We start from the raw sequence: 18902 nt of genomic DNA, 5'->3' as shown, positions 1-18902 counted from the left end.
GGGTGACCTTCAAGACATTAATCCTACAGACCAATCGGACTCATCCCGGTATTTGGTAAAGTACTAGAAAAGTTGATGATCAATCGGATCAACTGGCATTTTCATCGCAAAGGTAAGTTGAGTCAGAAGAAATACGGATTTAGGCCCAGAAATCAACAGAAAACGCTCTTAACGCATCAGTCAAGATAATCAGGACTGCACTGCAGGACTAGAAAATGATAGTAGCGATCTCGCTTGACATAAGATAACGCTTGGTGGCCATTTTCAATGTGCCAACTGAGCAGTTAGAAGTAAGAAGTGCGCTCGAAACTTGTTTTTGCTAGTGAAGAGCTATCATCAACAAAGGAAAGTTGTATCGTCACACTTCGACTCGAAAAGGTAACGACCAAAGGATGCGTCAAGGGATCCTCCTGCGGACCGAGCTTCTGGAAAAACATCTTAGATGATGTACTCCAGAAAGATTTGGGTGCGGGAGTCGAACTAAAGGCATTTGTGGACGACCTTCTCTTGACAGCCGTGACAGACAATACCATGGAACTTGAGAGGATGACAAACAATGCGCTGAAGATTATCATAACACGGGGCTCAAAATCTAAACTACATTTCGCTGAAGACAAAACCAACGCAATGTTTATAATCAGAAGAAAGGACTATGTGGACCACTTTAAGGTTTTGGGTCGTACCATAGATCGTAACCTAAATTGGTCCAAACACGTTGACAGTGTTTGTAAAAAAGCCGCAGGCATTACAAACAAACTCGTGAGAGCCGCCAAACCCACATGGGGTGCTTCGCCGGAGGTTATGCAGCAAATATAGGTAGGTACGTAGGCGCTGTAGAGCTTCTGATTACGTTCGCCTCAAGCGTGTAGGTGGATGAAGGAAGCGAGGTATGTATGCAAGGACAGAGTGATATGGCGTTCTATCATCTCTGCCTACTCCTACGTGGAAATAATGGTTTGTTTGTTGCGTTGCAATATTTTGAGGACTGGCAATTTGCTGTTCCAATGCAGTGCCCTATGCAATATGCGGATAAGGGAATGCTGATAACGATGTTCTTTAAAAGTATTGCATTTTTAAAGTATTACGAATTTTGCGTATTCTGATAATAATTAAATAAATTATTATGCATTGAGGTCAAAAATGATGTAGGTATTTGTACACGAGATTTTAATCGGTAAAATATTTTGATTACTAGTGGCATCTATGAAAATAATTCTAGAACTGTTTATGATATTAATGACCAAAAAATATTCTTCCAAGCTTCAAACCAATTTAAGGAACTCTTATTAGTTCGTTTAAAGTCAATAGATGGCAGTGTAAAATTTTACAACTGCTCCTTCATAGTATCATAATAGTGTTTTTGGAAATCCAGCCCTACGAGAAATTGGATACAATTTTTTTTTTCTTGCGCGTGGTAAAAATTAGAGCATAGAGAGAAGAACCTCTGACGTCACACGCGGAGTTTATTTCAGAAATACAAAACTTTTAAAAATCAAAGCGCTGATAATACGATACATAAAAATATTTTTTTTGCTCAGTTTAATAGTCTTATTAACAAATTAATAATATTTTTAAAAAAACACTGAACTTCCTCATCAGATGAATGAATTAATTCTCATTATTTATCGGAGGTAAGCATAATATAACCACGTGTTTTAAGACATTCCGGAAAAAGGTGGAATCTCATGGATATAATTTTCCAATAAAACTCAATTCTAGGAGTTTTTCGTACAAGAAAAAATATAAAATATCATAATCGATTATAATCAATATCATTTGGACCCGGTGGTGCACAGGGAAATGCATTAGTACATCATATGCAATGTACAGTGGGTGGCCAAATTATTCGGGACAGTACACCTTATTTGTAATTTTCAAGTTTAGATAAATTTTTCGAGCAAATAAATTCGTTTTAATTTGGTTTTCTTTTGTTTATAATAACAGCATTTATCAATACTATTCCTGGCCGATTACCTTTCTTTCCTATCCTTCCCCTGACCTATCCTTATGGTACCTACCTAACACCAAGATAGAAGATATTCAAAATTAGAATATTCGGATTTAGAACACAAAACATACAACATTTTTGACTTCACATAAAATCGGATAAAAAGTGCACAGATTCTTCGCGCGTCGTGGGAAACATTGTTACATTTTATAGTTCATTTTGTCATCCAGTGCCTAAAATTGAAGAACATTAACATTATATTAAAGGTAGGTATCCATTCCATGTTCCTATCCTTGCTTCAATTATTTCCCTATCACAAAACTGATCAAATTCTTTTTTCATTTACAGTCCACCTTTTCGTTAACAACCTGTATTGACCTAATAACTTATATTTATTTGAAAGTTGTTAATTTAAAAAATACTTGGTACACTTTCACTTATTTATTATTACCTCTAATGGGCATCTTCAGACTTAAGATGCCCATTAGATGATGAAAGCGTTAATTGGTCAAAATAAATAAGTGAAAGTGTACCAAGTATTTTTTAAATTAATAACTTATATGTAAATATAAGTTATTACATCATTACAATGGAATTCCATCAAGAATTGTCAATAAATAATTTGAATGAAAAAAAACCGGTTTTGCTTTAAAATTATAGTAAGACTGTCAGTTAAAGTCAAAAAGTTAAGTGATATTTCATTTAGCTGTAATTAGTGAAAAGTTTTGTGTGTGTGAGCTCAATTATTAATTATTGGAACGATTTTTTTGCAAGTTTTCTTAGTTTAACAGTATCAGAATGGAAGTATTTTGTGATAGTTTATTATTTTTTCTAATGTAATGCGTAAATTTCAACTTCCTTATCACTTACCACAATATCATATACGTTTTTTAGTTTAACCAAGTCTGCAGGCGCATCTTTAAGAAAATCTTGCGAAGTACAAAGCTCGACAAATACCTACTTCCTTCCACATATTACCAAAGAGGTAAAGCAGTACTCACAGACGTTTCGAAGTCAGCAGCTAGCCGAATTAAAATGATCATTGATAGAAAACGTCCCCTAGAGCAGACCGTTTAGCTTACGAAACGGGAGATCGCAAGCAAGTCATCACCACTAAGCAGCAACTGATAAAAATTCTTTTCAGAATATGGAATCACAACTTCGATCTCCGACGCAATGCAAAAAATAGTATAGATAGCACGCCCCGAAGCCTGAAGGGCGTAATTGCAGCAAAAGGCGGTATTATTAAATTTTAGGTTTTTTTGTAGTATTGTAGAATCATAACGTTTTACGGGAAAATAAATGGAAATAATTAACTCTTAAAAGAATGGTAATAAATCCCCTTGCGCGCGGTGATGTAACATCGCGTTACCACTAGTAAAAGACGGAATATTCTGAAGTTCAGACATTTAAAATAAAATTAAAAACATGGAAGCATACTGTTAAATAATTCTTTTTCCATAACTTATGCGAATAAACATATAATTTAGCCCCGTTATGGCAAATAAATTAAAAATCACAAAAACGCCGCTCATGTTACGCGCGTGCGCCCCCTATCATTGTCATTAACCAACTGAAGGCTAAATCTGTTTTAGACGACACCCGCCGCAGAACAGCGTCTCTGTCTTTCCTGTTATGACTTATATATTCGTGCTCTCTCTTGTATAAGGTATATGTATAGATGTGTTGCTGAATTAGCGGACATTCATTCTTCGCGTAGCAAGGATAAATATTTTTTGAATAAAAATTTAGCATCGTTATACAAATTTTACTTTCCAAGTCGGGTGTGAAAATGTCCATTTGAAGATTACAAAAAATACGAATTCATCACTCAAAAAAATAAGAGAGATTTATCAAGTGTTGTGTCCTATGTCGACTTGTGTGACATCACAGCCACACAAGAGTTAATATAATAACTTTGTTAAAAGAATGTTTGGTCGGCCTCGTGGTGTAATGGTCTGCGCGTTTGCCTACCATGCAAGAAGTCTCGGGTTCGATTTCCGACCTGGTTGATATGAAATATTTTTTTAAAAGGGTATTTTTACACTAGAATATTTTATAGTCCCTGGATTGGTACCTGAAGCGTAAGACTGAACATCTTACCTTCTTGTAACAAAAAATATCAAGATACGCTGCGATTGGTGTACCAGTGCACTGCCCTATGCACCATTCGGTACGGAAAAGGAATGATGATGATGATTTTATTGTTTTATTTTATGTAACAAATTTACGGACAACGTCCAATTTAAACAAATCATATAACGAAAAACAATAATAATACAGTAACAAATAATAGAATCAATACAACAAAGAAAACCAAAGACAAGACAAAGACAACCAAAGACAAAGACAGGCATTATGGAATCCAGGTTAATTCTACAAATATACAGTAAATTTATTGGGAAAATTTTTTTTTTAGTCTATTTGTAAAAAAAACTCAATTTTCAATCAAAATAATTGAAATCTTGATTTTCATTTACAAATCTAATTAATCTGGGTAGAGGCGCATGGAAACCATAATTATTCTCACGATGACCGAGGAACAGAATTTAATTATTTCTTAGTCTACGTAAAGGAACATTAAGAGATATTTGTAGGAGAATAGTCGGGACATCAAATAAACTATTGAGTTTTTTAAACATGCAAATAAAATGATGATCATGATTATTGTACTTAAAACTAATTAATGAATAATTCAAAAGACAACGTAGTAAAAATGTAGTTTTTTTAAGTAGGAGAGTATAGGGTAATGCCGTACACCTAATTTTGAACTTTATTTTCTTTTCATCTATTCGCTAAAAGGCTAACTTTTATGTACCAATTTACCATTCATTTAGTTATGTTTTCCTTAACAAAACCTAAATCCTCAAAAATAAAGAATTTGTAAAAGCTTAAGTAGGGAATTACCCGACACTTGCGGGTAATTCCGTACATCGTTCGCCTAATTTAGTAGTCTTTCAAGGCTAAAAAAGCACTATTAAAGTATTTTTACAAATAAGGAAATGCCTTAATCAATCAAACCTTTGACTAATAAATGTAATATGTTGAGAGGGTGCGAGGCTACACTAAACGAATGAGTGTGACAAATACTAACATATGTAACACGATTTCTTCCAATTTAAAACTGCCGCTCAGAATAAGTCGCTGTACGGTATTACCTTCAGTATTTTGAAAAAATGATTTGCACATCCATATACTTATTATTTTGGACGTGCAAAGTCGTTCCATAGAAATTGCACAGAAAAATATAATTAAGATAATGTACAAAAACATAGACTACTTCCTAGTAATGAACAATGCGTAGAAAGTGGACTCCGAGTGGTAATTCGTGTGGCAGATGAAGAAGTGTGACATAAACAAAAAGGTGTGCATGTGCGTGCAATACACGCGAAGCTATTGTAAACGTTTCACTGTAACCCGTGATCTACTGTAACCTGTGATCCACTGTAACCTGTGATCTACTGTAACCCGTGATCCACTGTTACACAAGCACCCCTACCTGATTTCAGTTTAAATATCAAGAGGCGTAAACTGCCGGTCGAAAAGTAATTGTTTTTAATATAGAAAACTTTAAAGTATATTTTTTATTAGAAATACCGAAGAAAATGATTTAATTTTGAAAATGGCGCTATTTTGAAAGAAATTGTCAAATTTAATAATTTCACTTTTATTAGACCGAATGCGTTGCCGTCGGCGCGGCGCGGCGCGGCGTCAGCCGCGTCACTACCGCCCGTCGCACCGGTTATGAAATCTCTGTTGTAATAAGTTCTGTCTGTGTTTTTCCAAATGCCCTTTGCACCACCTGGTGTTGACAGAGGAATGATGATGACACGTGAACAGTGAATTAAAAGATCCGTTTATTCCTCCACAATATGTTAAAATAGTGAGGACCATTACATCGTCATGAAATAATGATTCATACACTATAAAAATTCATTATTCATCAAGTTATCAAATAATCAGCGCGTTTGCACACCATGCAGGGTGCCTCGAGTTTGATTCCTCACAAGGTTTAAAATAAGTATTTATTTTGAAAGGCGATTTAACACAAAAATATTTTTTAGTCCTGGGGCCGCGGTTACAAACGCTACCTACATCGGTACATATCGAGACGGTATCAAAAGTAAAATTGACATTTATGTACAAAGATGTGTTTACTTGTACTAAGATTTAAACCATCTCGGTCAGTAACCTGTAATTGAACATGTTTAGAAAGAAAAAAAATACCTCCATTATATTATATTTTCCATACAGAAAACTTAATTTTACTTTGTAGATAAAATTGAAGATACATATTAACTTCCTATGGTAATACGGGCCCTGGACTGGTACTTTAAGCGTAAGACTAATCATCTTCGGTTCGTATGTCATTTATTTATTTATTTATTTATTTCATTTTATTTGGGATTTTTACAGCTATTACATAAACAAAATAATTAAAAAAATCTTAACAATACTAAAGCCAATTAAAAAAATCCACTGTAAATATAATGACACATAATATATAAGAAAAGAAGTTTAGTAATTTTATTTGTGTGACGTTTGTATTCATGTGTATGTGAATGTGTGTATGCGTGAATGAATGAGGGAGAGGATACATGTGCGTGTGGGAATTAAAGAGGGAGAGAGTGCGTTTGTATGGGTGCGTAAGTATGAAAATAATATATTTGCTTAAAACTTGTAAATTGTATTAAAAATGGTACAATAAAGAGCTTAGTAAAAAGTTAGAAACCTTTTTGTTAAAATTCAAATGACGAAATGATATAAATCGTTTTTTTTTTTTTTTTTTTAAGTATGTTAAATTTCAAAACCGTATTCTGAAGAAAAAAAAAGCATTTTATTTTTTAAATTTAACTGATACACATCGAATGAATAATGTGTATAATGCAATAATGAATAATCATAATAACAAATATCAAGTCACGTCGTGAAAGGTGGACCAACGCAGTGCCCTTTGCACTATTTAATGCGATATAGGAATGATGATGAAGATTAAAATCAACAATTAATTTTATAAATTCAACCGCTCCGCCCATGCGCTCTGTAGCTGCTAGACATGTTTTCCAGCACCTGTCTTTAAAAAGTATGGTTTGAGTTTAAGCAGTATTTTTTTTTGAAAAGGTGTTGGTAGCTAAAACTACAATCGCTCAAGAACTATGTAGCTGCAAGATGTGTTATAAACTAGCTTTTATCTATTACTAATTTATTCATTTACTTATTGTAAAGCATCACATTAACATAGAATGTGTCTAGGTGTTTCCTCATCTGCACTGCAGAACCCACATCTAGAAGTTTCGGAAAGGTTCATTCTAGCAAGGTGTTCGTTCAATCTGCAGTGCCCTGAAAGGGCTATAGTGATAACCCTCACTTGATTTCGGCGGAGCTTTATTAGGTCAAAAGCAAAACTTTGCGAGTATCCTTTTATCAGTTCCTTCGCATGGTGCTAACCGGGTACCTTTTGCCAGATCATTACACTCTCCTTACATACAACTATACACGTTTTCGTACAAAAATATGGGTTTTACTTTATACGTTTGTAATCGCGGCCCAGGATAAATGTGTGTCAATTATATTTATTTATTTTTTATTCATAAATTTCATAAAAATTACATGTTTTTGTAAAATTCTAAACATATCTACTTTTACACATCTAGTAAATGTTATCACTGTAACTCTCCAAACAAAGAGACTAACTCTGCTTTTTCTTTTCTACTTTTATGTTTTTTTTGTGTTTTCTGTCTTTTTCATTTGAATAAATATTTAAACTATCCCTATTCGAAAATATATTAAAATACAATAAAATGAAACCTAAATAAAATATAAAATAATTTTAAATGCTTCGCTCGCGCCTGTAAGATATTGGTCAGGCAACCGTGCCTATATTATGTTAGTCAAAAGTATATCTACCAGGCGCACATAACACCAGAGAATACAAAGAGCTGTGACAGGCAAATATTACGGAGATTTCTCCCCACCCCCTTCCTTCCCTACCTCTTTTCCTACCTCTATCCCTAACCCCCGACCCCGACCCCCGAAGCCCCGGGCCGTTATTTGTTATGTAAATCTGAGTGGGCGTAAAAAATCCCGCTTAGGATCTGCGTAAAGATGTGCGGTAAAGAATTCTAGAAAAATCTTTTCATATAAGGAGATTTAAATACGGACAGTAGTGTCTATATAATGGTACGCGGATATCTCTGAAACACTCACTCAAAAATATTAATAGGATAGGCGGTATCTGGGAATTTTTATGAATAGGTATTTGAACATTGTTTTTCCATCACTCCAACAGATAATCGTCGGTGTTTTTTATAATAGGTAGGTATTATTTTCCGGTTGAAACTTGAGTTTAAATCCGATCAATATATTCAAACATGTAAAAAACATCACCCATTTCTAGGTGATGTAGCTGATATAATTTATCTACTAAAATTTGCCTGGATGTTTCGATTGACTGTCCTGAACTACTGTGCAAATTCTCTATTAATGTTCCTTCCAAAATTCTAATGAATAACCTTTTTCTTCATTTTTTTTTTATTTGAAAAATTATTTATAAACCCTTACGGATTATTTCATTCATTTTACATAAAATAATATATACATTTTTCATTTTTACTCTGTTGTTCAAATAATATTTTTTACATGTTTTGAAAAGTTTGTCTGAGTCTTTTGTTTAGTTTTGTCTGGTAGTTTATTGTATAATTTCAGTCCCTGGTTCATTAGTCTTGATTGTCCTTGTCTTGTTTTAGAAAGTTGTATATGGTATTTGTCTGATATTCTCGTATTATGTCCATGTTGACTACAATTTTTTACTAGTTTTAGTTCTTCGTCTACAATTACATTAGTGGCTAATTTATGGATAAATTTTAATGATTCTAGTTGAAAGAGTTCAGTTATATTTAATTGCTTAGTTTGTTTAAAAAGTTCTCTAGTTGCAGTTAAATAGGGAAGGTCATATACTAACTTTAATATTTTATTTTGTTGTCTTTGTAGTCTGTTTATGTCATTTTGTTATCCTGCTCCCCATAATAGTTGCGTATAACATATTACTCTTGTTTCATCTAATTATGGGGAAAATTCATATTTATGGCAAACTTTTAATAATTTTAATATAGTAACAAAATCATTAAACATAGATTTATTTGCAAATAATCATAATGACGTGCGGCGTTTGCTTTAGAAATAATTCGTAGTATTTTTTCTTTTCTTTTGAATTTACATTAGATTACTGTTTATTTTATGTTCGAGAATCTTTTTTATCTTACAGTGATGCTATTTGTGAAAACCTGGAATTGGCTTATTTGATTTTTTTTTATTATATATAATATAAATATAGCTGTTGGTTATCCAAATAAAGAATTTAAAAAAATAAAAAAATAATAGAAAATAATAATTGATAGCTTTCTTTATATGTAGTTTTATTTCTTTATATTTTGAATCAGGTCGTGATCCCATAGCTAGCGTTGCGGACTCACGGATCAGAGGTCCGAGGTCCGAGGTTCGAACCCCACTCTACCCCAATTCAATTACTATTTTTTTAACAGTGAGTTATTTACAAAGCTAATTAAATTTATTTCAACAGAGAGGGAACACATTTTTGAGAAGGGAATATGGAAGTCTAGGCATTTACAGGCCTGTCATTGGCTGGTTTAAGTGGCCACTTAACACATTGTGTAACATTCACCATTCTGCCCATGTTTAAACATCCACATTTCCTCAATTCTTCCATCTGTTGACTTTTGTGAAGTAAAGAGCTGAAAAATTTATCACGTGGGTGAGATTCATCCGACTGAACTAAATCACCTACTAGGCAACGCCTGAAAACAATTTTCCATTTTTTATACTTCTTCTTTTACCAGGTAGTAATTCAACAATGTTTGAGCATGCCCAAATGCTTGCAGACTGGCTGGATTTCCTCCCTAGGGAGTTATTCATATTTAAATTTATTTCAACAGAGAGGGAAAACATTTTATAGAAGGGAGGAAATCCAGCCAGTCTGCAAGCATTTAACATACTCAAACATTGTTGTATTTACAACTCGTTGAAACTGGCCCTAAAAGTTTAAATATCTTTTCTATAAAAAAAAACGTTTTACAAAGCGCCCTTAAGCTATTATGTATGTTACTAAAGTGGCGCTTTATAATGTTGTCAAAAAAAAAATCCAACTGCAGTGCGATAATGCACCTTCAAGAAACGCCTGAAACATTATTATACATCTCCAGAATCCTGAGTTCCCTGAATTTTTACTGTTTTTTTTTAAATATATTTTGCTATCCCTTTTTCTTTCCTTGGTTCCTCTTTCTCCCTCCTTCCAAAACATAATATACTTTTTTTTTAAAGTTAATATGTGCAAGCCTGATCTCCCAATAAAAAAAACAGCTGTTTGTTTGAATTAATTGGGTTATTTTTATTTTATGTATGTATCTTTTGATACGTATTCATGGTTTTTTAGTACCTACAATATTTAGACCAACTCTTTTTTTGACCAGTCTGTTTTTTGGTTGGCTGGAAGATATTGCTTTCAGCAATAAGTCCGCCAAAGTACTTGAAGTTTTAAATAAATAAATAATGTAAGAACCCGCTATTTGTTTCGTAAGTATATCAAAGGAAATGGATTTGAATAATGAGGAAGCTCAGGGATACGGGAAATTGGATTTAAAAAACGGTTTTAATAAAAATGAATCATATTGAACAATATCGCAGATTTTTGTCATCAACAAATAAATTGTTTTTTTTTTTAAGGAATAGCCCGCTAAGCCTCTATTCTAGAGGTTTTTAAGCAGGTGGAAAAGAGAGGATGTGGAAGGATGTTATGAAAAATACACCACAACACCCAGACCAATTGAGAAAAGATCTTTTTTCGATTTTTTCTTGCAACTGGCGAGAATCGAACCCGTGACGCCAGTTTCACAGTTGGTCGTCTAAACAACTGCGCCACGGCGCCTGCCCCTGTTGCTTGCGATTGACATGTGTTGTGATAGATTTCCGATTCCCGGGAAGCAATTTTTTTAAACACTTAGTAGATTTTGACAGCCACGGGGTTTTACCTTTAAATGTCGGAATAACTCACGGATGAGAACTAGTGACATCACGGGCGGAGTAATAACAAAGCTTAATAAAATTATAGCGATGACAATAAAATTTGATTCACATTAATCCGTTTTTTTGCCTAGTTTGATATTTTATTAACAAATTGAAAAAAAAAATTAACTTCTCCATTTAAGTTAGTTTGAATATGAGGTGCCATAGTCACAATCAAATGCCTTCGCTAATCTAATAGATTCAGAGCTAAAAAAGAAGGTTCAATTTATCGCACTTTTTACTTTAGAGCTGATTTGATTGAAATCTATTTGTAGAATGTTCTAGAATACCTTCAAAGTAAAGAATGTAGTTTTATTCTAAGAAGCCCTAAGATTCTCATATTCTTTCAATTTGTTTTGGTTGAATTCTCTGAGAGCGATTGTTTCATCTTAATAAACAACAAAGAAGCCTATGAAAGTTGTTTTCCTCGAAGAATTGCCTTCCTTCAAGTTCCACCTAGTTTAAGGGGAGGGGTGCTCTGAATATTAGGGCTGCCGCATTTTTATTTTTAAATATTTATTTATATTGACAAATTACAACAGGGATGGAGAACAATATGCAGCTACAGTAGTTAATGTGTGGATCAATTATTGCGTTGTGAATAATTTTGCATGAATCCTTATTAACAAATCTTCTGATTCTTTCCAAAATCATTTTTATTGCAATCTTTCTTGTCACCCTTATTATTGAAATATATGTTTCGAATGTTTCGAATCCATAATTACACCCAAATATTTAATTTCACTTACCTTAATTCAGTTTTTCATTATCTGTTAAAATAGGCAAATATAAACCTTCAAGTTTTGGGTAGGTACATCGATATGAAACAGGGGGAAGCGTATTTACACATATTTACGCTCTAAAATGACATAGCTCCAGTATAACGTCATAGTTGAAGATAAAATTCTCCCGACCGACTGCAAAGATAATCTACCGATCCCCCTACCATCAAGTTTTGATGTAAGTACATCGGTTGACACCGACGGGTCTAGAATCCATTGATACGTTTATCTACGCATTAAAAGAATCAAAAAATTTGTCCCACCGAGCAATTTTTCTTTAATTATGATTTATTTTAATTTTCAATCGTTTTGAGGTTGGTACTTTTTTTCTTAAAAGCCTTATAAAAATATGAGAGAGAAAATAGTTAATTTTCAAGTCGAATTAAATTCCGACATAACTGTCAGTTTAATAAAACGAACGCCTAGATGCAAAAAAAATATCACTAGGTTCTGTTACCACTGTAAATTTTTTTAAATTATTTTATTTTTTCCATCTGTTTTACTATCTTTCTGAGAGAATGTATCAAGAGTCGGCCTTGTAATCGCTCAGTACCTACTACCTCAGTAGATGCAGACGATTGCTAAGCATATCGTTTTGGCAAAGGTTAAAAGTTAGAGCTTTTTTTGCTTGAATTGGGATTTATTCGAGTTTATAATAGCTTTGAAGTGGGCACTTTCTATCACAGAAGCCTATTTCAAATATAAATAAGAACTATTTTAAATGTTAATGAAGTAAGGAACGCGGACTAATTTTTGCGGTCATTCATTGGTTTGTTTCGATCATATGATATCGATATGGCAAGCAGGTAGAACATACCGAGTTAGGATATAGATAGTACAGAAGTTAAGTTTACCGTCTCGATATATACAGATGAAGATAATTGAGGCCCAGAGATTGCAGCGACTCGTTGACTTGGGCTTGTATTTCCTCCGAAGAGCAGCTCCTCTAACCAGGAACATGCCCATTTATGTGAACAACCCATGCGATCTAATATTATCAGTGGTGCCAAACCTTCTGAAGAGTTTTTTTTGTTTTTTTTTTCTGAGCCCTGAATGTTCCGTTATACAAAGGGTGCCCACCCGCCCCCACAATCCCGGACCAATGTGTACATTGTGCAGAATATTATTTGCATAACGCGGCATAATGGGATCCGGCTGGCCACGCCCCCCGCTGACATGTTGGCCGCTGGGCCCGCCCTCGAGCCCTGATTGGCCGGAGGACACCCCTCCGCTCCCCGCCGTGGGGTAAATGTTTTGCTTGCCAAGGTATACTGGGTTACGGCTGCGGTCCATGGGTGGAGCGTGGTGAGAAATAGCAACTATGTTATTGCTGTTTTATGAAAATATTATTATGCTGTTTCGTAGTATTTCAATTACGTTGCATAGTTCTATGGACATACTCGTATACTTACTAAAAATACCATTGTATATTTGAATAACCTAAACTTAATTTAATATAGGTACTAGGTAGATAAAATTTACGATTGGACGAGATATTATAATTAAAAAAATAATTGATTAATTAAAAATAGCGTCATGGCTAAAACGTTTGACTTACACACGGTAGGCTCTGGGTTAGAATCCTGACGAGAACACAAAAAATGTATTTTTATCAAGTCCGGGTATTCTGTGCTGTTATTTAACACTGTAATTGGGTCTTCTGGCTCGTTGTGACAAAAAATATTTGTTAGCTAAAAAGCTTTAATAAAAAATGGAAACAAACTTTACATCAACTTTTGATATGCTAGAGGTTTTATTAAGTTTTTTTTAAAGTACCTTCTAACAGTTTTCCAAAATTTTAAATTTGGGGGCTATTTTCAAATAGGAATCAAGTTGTGGTAGAGTAGAGTTCGAACCTGATACACTAGCCCGCGACACTCTAGCTAGCTAAGGGATCACAACCCGGTTCGTTTAAGTTTTTTATTTGTTTAATATAATTAACCAGGATGCTTCAATTAAAAAAAAAAAACTCGTTTTTGTAATTTCCCAACATGTTAAAATATTATTTTATGAATATCGGATAAATATCGTAGAAAAACGATGGATGTGCGGAAAATTAGATTTTTACTTTATTTAACATTTGATCTTGAAAAAGTTAGATTAACGCTATATTCAAGGTTTGGAAAATATATTACAAATAACTAACCCAAGTATCAAATGATATACTTTTGTCTTTGTAAGTTGTTACGTAAAATGTCAAAATTTTTGTTTACAACGCTCTCATGTAAATTTGAAAAAAATCGCATCCATCGTTGTCCTACGATCACGGCGATTAATTGAAAGGATTATATTAATTTTATTTGTATTTATTTGTTTATTGCAGTAGGCCGCTGAATTACAGCATACAACATTTAAATTAGGTATAATTTACATTTTATTATTGTGATTTCACCAATAGTTGAACCCGAAGTCCTGCGTGCGCGAAGCAATCGTCTTAGAACAAAATTAGACTTCCATTTAGGAAAAAGGCAAAGTCACAAAATTCAATTTTATTTAAAGCAATTAAAAAGTATTACGAAATGGAAAAAAATATTTATGAAGAAAAAAACATATCAAAATTTAAAATAATGGTCAAGACATATGTGATAAACAATTTATAAATTAAATATATTTGCAATGTTATTATTAGAACACACATAACAATATGTATGATATGTGTGCCCTATTTTAAGATTTAAATTAAGATTAAGATTTAGCCAAGCGGCCAACTGAAGTCACCATTTTCTTTTTGGTATATTTTTAATTAAAAAAAATTGTGGAGTTGTTATACCTGGTTCAAAATATAAAGGCGCAGATTGGTATATATTAAACTCTGTATTTAAAAAAAAAACTGAACGTAAATAATTGTCTATATCCAGACGGATGTAGAATTCAGTTGTTTGTGCGAAATAGAACCAGCATCGTTTTTTCTAATTGAGGACTACTCTCAAGTAAAATTTGAAACGAAATTGAGTGGAGATAAATCGGTCTCATAGCGTAGTCGTTTCCTAGCGTATTTGCCTACTATGCTTGAGGCACCGGGTCACTTTCTGGCACTTGATAAAAAAATCTGTTCAATAATCTCGCGAAAACCATTATTTACTCAGAAGATTTTCAAATAATAAAAAGGAAATATAAAATAATAGCTCCCTTTACACCTTATAGTTGATTTTAATTAAAATATGTATCGTAAAATGTATAATAAATTAGGTGTGTAAAACAAACCTTTAAAAAAAAAAAACGTGTTTCAAAGCAAAATCTCTAGACTTAGTGGGTTACTAAAATTATAACATGTAACTTCAAATATAATTAACAAATTACAACAGGATAGAGAATACCTTCAAGAAGGGAATGCGGAAGTCTAGGCATTTACTGGGCTTATAATCTGTCATTGGCGAATTTAAGTGACCACTTTACACACTATGAACATTTACAATTTTTCCTATATTTAAACATTCAAATTTCTTCGATAAACGCGGTACTGCAGAACTGAATGTAAATACTCGTTTGAAATGCGGTTTGACGCTGCAATATGTCACTGGAAGTTTAACACTTTTATAACTAAATATAACATAACAATACATAAGTCATTTTTTTTTACTTACACAAACAAAATAAATATATAAAAACGCTTTTAAGAATGGAGGAAATGATAAATCTAGAACTAAGGAAGATAAGGTCGGTAACATCACATGCAACGCAGATGATGCATCCATAGTGGTTGTGAAAATTCCTGATGATTTTAAATGAAACATGAAAAAGATTTTTTTTTTAATACTTACTACAGTAAATGTAGACAATTCTCTTAACCGAAAAATGTTTTTTTTTTTTTTTAAAGGAATAACCCACTAAGCATCTATTTTAACAGGAGGTGGGATAGAGGGGATATGAAAGGAGGTAAGGAAAAATACACCACAACACCCAGACCAATTGAGAAAAAAATCTTCCCTGGATTTTTTTTTTGCAACTGGCGACGCCAGTTTTACAGTTGGCCGTCTAACCAATTGCGTCACGGCACCTGTGAATTAATTGTCAAATTGAATAAGTTCTAACTAAAAAAATATGATAGAATTCAGTAACCATCTAAAGTATATTTCTTACTTTAAAAAATAAAATATTAACAGAAAAACGTTAATTATATACTTACGGTTACAATAACACGCGTATAATAACTGGGTGATAGTGATATGTAGCATTTCATTGTGTCTGTTTATTCTTACAAGGAAATGCTGTAATAATTGTATAAAATAGCTTTCTATAAGGTTTAACGTTTATGTTTTCGTAATATCAAATTCGTCACCCAAACGTTTGTAATAAATTCCAAATTTTATGTCGCTACTTAACTGATAATAATTAAACTACACTTTGATGCATAAACCAAATGTACAAAATATGCATTTAAATGTACAAAATATATTTCTTCGCAATGCTAATTTTCTTTATATTCTTTTGTTAAATAATTTAGTATATTTTCAAAAGCATGAATTTCGCTTTGTAAGTACTTACATATTGCTCAAATACTAGACAAAAAAATATTCTAAATAAATAGATACCAACATAATATTAAAATTCCTAAATTCCACGCAAGTCATGGTAAAAATAGTTTTATCTTCAAAGGTGTAAAAAAAAGTTATAATCTTTCCAATGAACTAAAAACTATTAAAAATAATATATCAATAAATAAATTTAAAGTAAATCTAAAGAAATTTTTTGAACACGTGTAAAAACTACATTAAATTAAAATTAGTATGAATGTTTTATTGTTTTATGTTTTTTCTTTATATATCCTATGTTTTTATTTTTTTCTAATATACTCGTATTTATTTAATTATCTAAACTCTTATAATAAACAACTACAACAGTGTAAGTAAATTTCCAAGCACAAAAGTTAGTCTCTTTTTTAGAGAGTTACAGTGATAACATTCACTAGATGTGTAAAAGTAGATATGTATAGAACATTATAAAAACATGTTAATTTTATGAAATTCATTAATAAAAATTAAAAAAATATATATTTGTTAACTAATACATAAAATATAGAATAAAGGCCGCGACCGTAGCGTGGCTTGTTTCTCGGCTCAATATAAACTTATGTATATATTTTAAAATTTTATTTATGAACCCTTATGGATTACATACATTAAAAAAAAATGTTTTTGCTTTTTTAAATTCACATTCTACTGTAAATTTTTATATCTTTAACATCTTCTGTAAAGGTTGTCTGAGTCCTATGTTTAGTTTTGTCTGGTAGTTTATTGTATAATTTCAGTCCCTGGTTTTTTTTTTTTTTTTTTTTTTTTTTTTTTATTTAAATTTTATTGATAAACTCTTACGGGTTACATACATTTAACAAAATATTTTCACTTTTAAAATTCAAATTCTACTGTTAATAATAATATTTTTAACATCTTTTGTAAAGGTTGCCTGAGTCTTTTGTTTAGTTTTGTCTGGTAGTTTATTGTATAATTTCAGTCCATGGTTTATAAGTCTCGATTGTCCTTTTCTCGTTTTAAAAGATTGTATATGATATTTTTCTGAAATTCTCGTATTGTGTTCATGTTTACTACAATTTTTTTCAAGTTTTAATTCTTCGTCTACAATTACATCAGTGGCTAATTTATGAATAAATTTTAAAGATTCTAGTTTAAAGAGTTCAGTTACGTTTAATTGTTTAGTTTGTTCAAAAAGTTCTTTAGTTGCTGTTAGATAGGGAAGGTCATATACTAACTTTAATATTTTATTTTGCTGTCTTTGTAGTCTGTTTATGTCATTTTGATATCCGGTTCCCCATAGTAGTTGCATATAACATATTTTAGTTTTAACATATGCTTCATACATTAAAATTTTTTCCTTTATTGGAACAAAGTTTTTGATTTTAAAAAATAGACTCGATAAAGTTGCCACTTTGCTAATTAAATTGTTGATATGAATTGTCCATGTCAATTGTCTGTCTATTGTTAGTCCTAAATATTTAACATGTTCAATTTCAGTTAGTCGTTCATTATTTATGTAAGCATCTACTTTGTGACATTTTTTTCTAGATTCAAAATGGATAATATTGCATTTTTTTTCATTAAGTGTAAGTAAGTTTGTGTTTGTCCATTTAGTCAATATAGTAAGGTCTTCGTTTATGTCATTGTTTGTTAATACGTCTGTTTGATTTTTATAAAAAAGTCCAATGTCGTCGGCATACATAATAATTTTCCCTTTAAAATTATACAGTGATAAGTCATTAATATATAATATATAACAGTGGACCCAAAATAGATCCTTGTGGGACTCCAAAATTTACTGTTTGTATTTTACTTTTACCGTTTATTAGTCTCGATTGTCCTTGTCTGGTTTTAGAAGGTTGTTTGTGTTATTTTATGTATTGTGTCCATGTTTACTACAATTCTTTTCAAGTTTTAGTTCTTTGTCTACAATTACGTTAGCGGCTAATTTATGAATAAGTTTTATTAATATCGGCACAGGACTTATGTTTTGTGCTAATATTATTACTATGATTGTTTTTAGTATTTTTGTAAATATGTGTATACGTATGTTTACATTTTCGTGTATATTATTTAGATATCAAGTATTGTAACTAGGAACGTAATATAAATCATGAAAATGAATGCTCCGACACGGATGTGTTTTAGTTCTTATAAAAAAATAAAGTATCATATAAAATAAATAACCAAATATTTTTTATTACACCCGAAATTCAATACCAAATATATTATGTATATGTAAACAAATTGATATTAATGTGATTTGATTGTTAGCTTCATGTTATTTTGATACAATATTTTAACGATAGTCTTACATTCGGTATTTTTCTTTTTAAAAATACTACCTAAAATTACCAATATGTGTTAAAAACTTGAATATAAATGGGTTATGCCAATGTTGCAAATAAATCCAGTTAGCGCGCGTAATGGACGATAATGACGTGGTAAGTATGTATATACGCTTTGTATAATTACAATAGCCATAATATTATTTATCACAACCCCCGTAGCCACCCTCCTCGCTATTTAGCCGCCAGTGCAAAGTTTAGTCTGCCGGTGGACCGTTATGAAGTTAGGCATCGATCCTCGGGGACACGCCTCCGGGGCGGAGCTACGCCACTG

The sequence above is a fragment of the Micrasema longulum genome, unplaced genomic scaffold (assembly GCF_059751315.1).
Source record: "Micrasema longulum isolate JH-2025_06_02 unplaced genomic scaffold, ASM5975131v1 h1tg000287l, whole genome shotgun sequence".
NCBI classification, from domain to species: domain Eukaryota; kingdom Metazoa; phylum Arthropoda; class Insecta; order Trichoptera; family Brachycentridae; genus Micrasema; species Micrasema longulum.
This window is presented reverse-complemented; position numbering follows the sequence as displayed.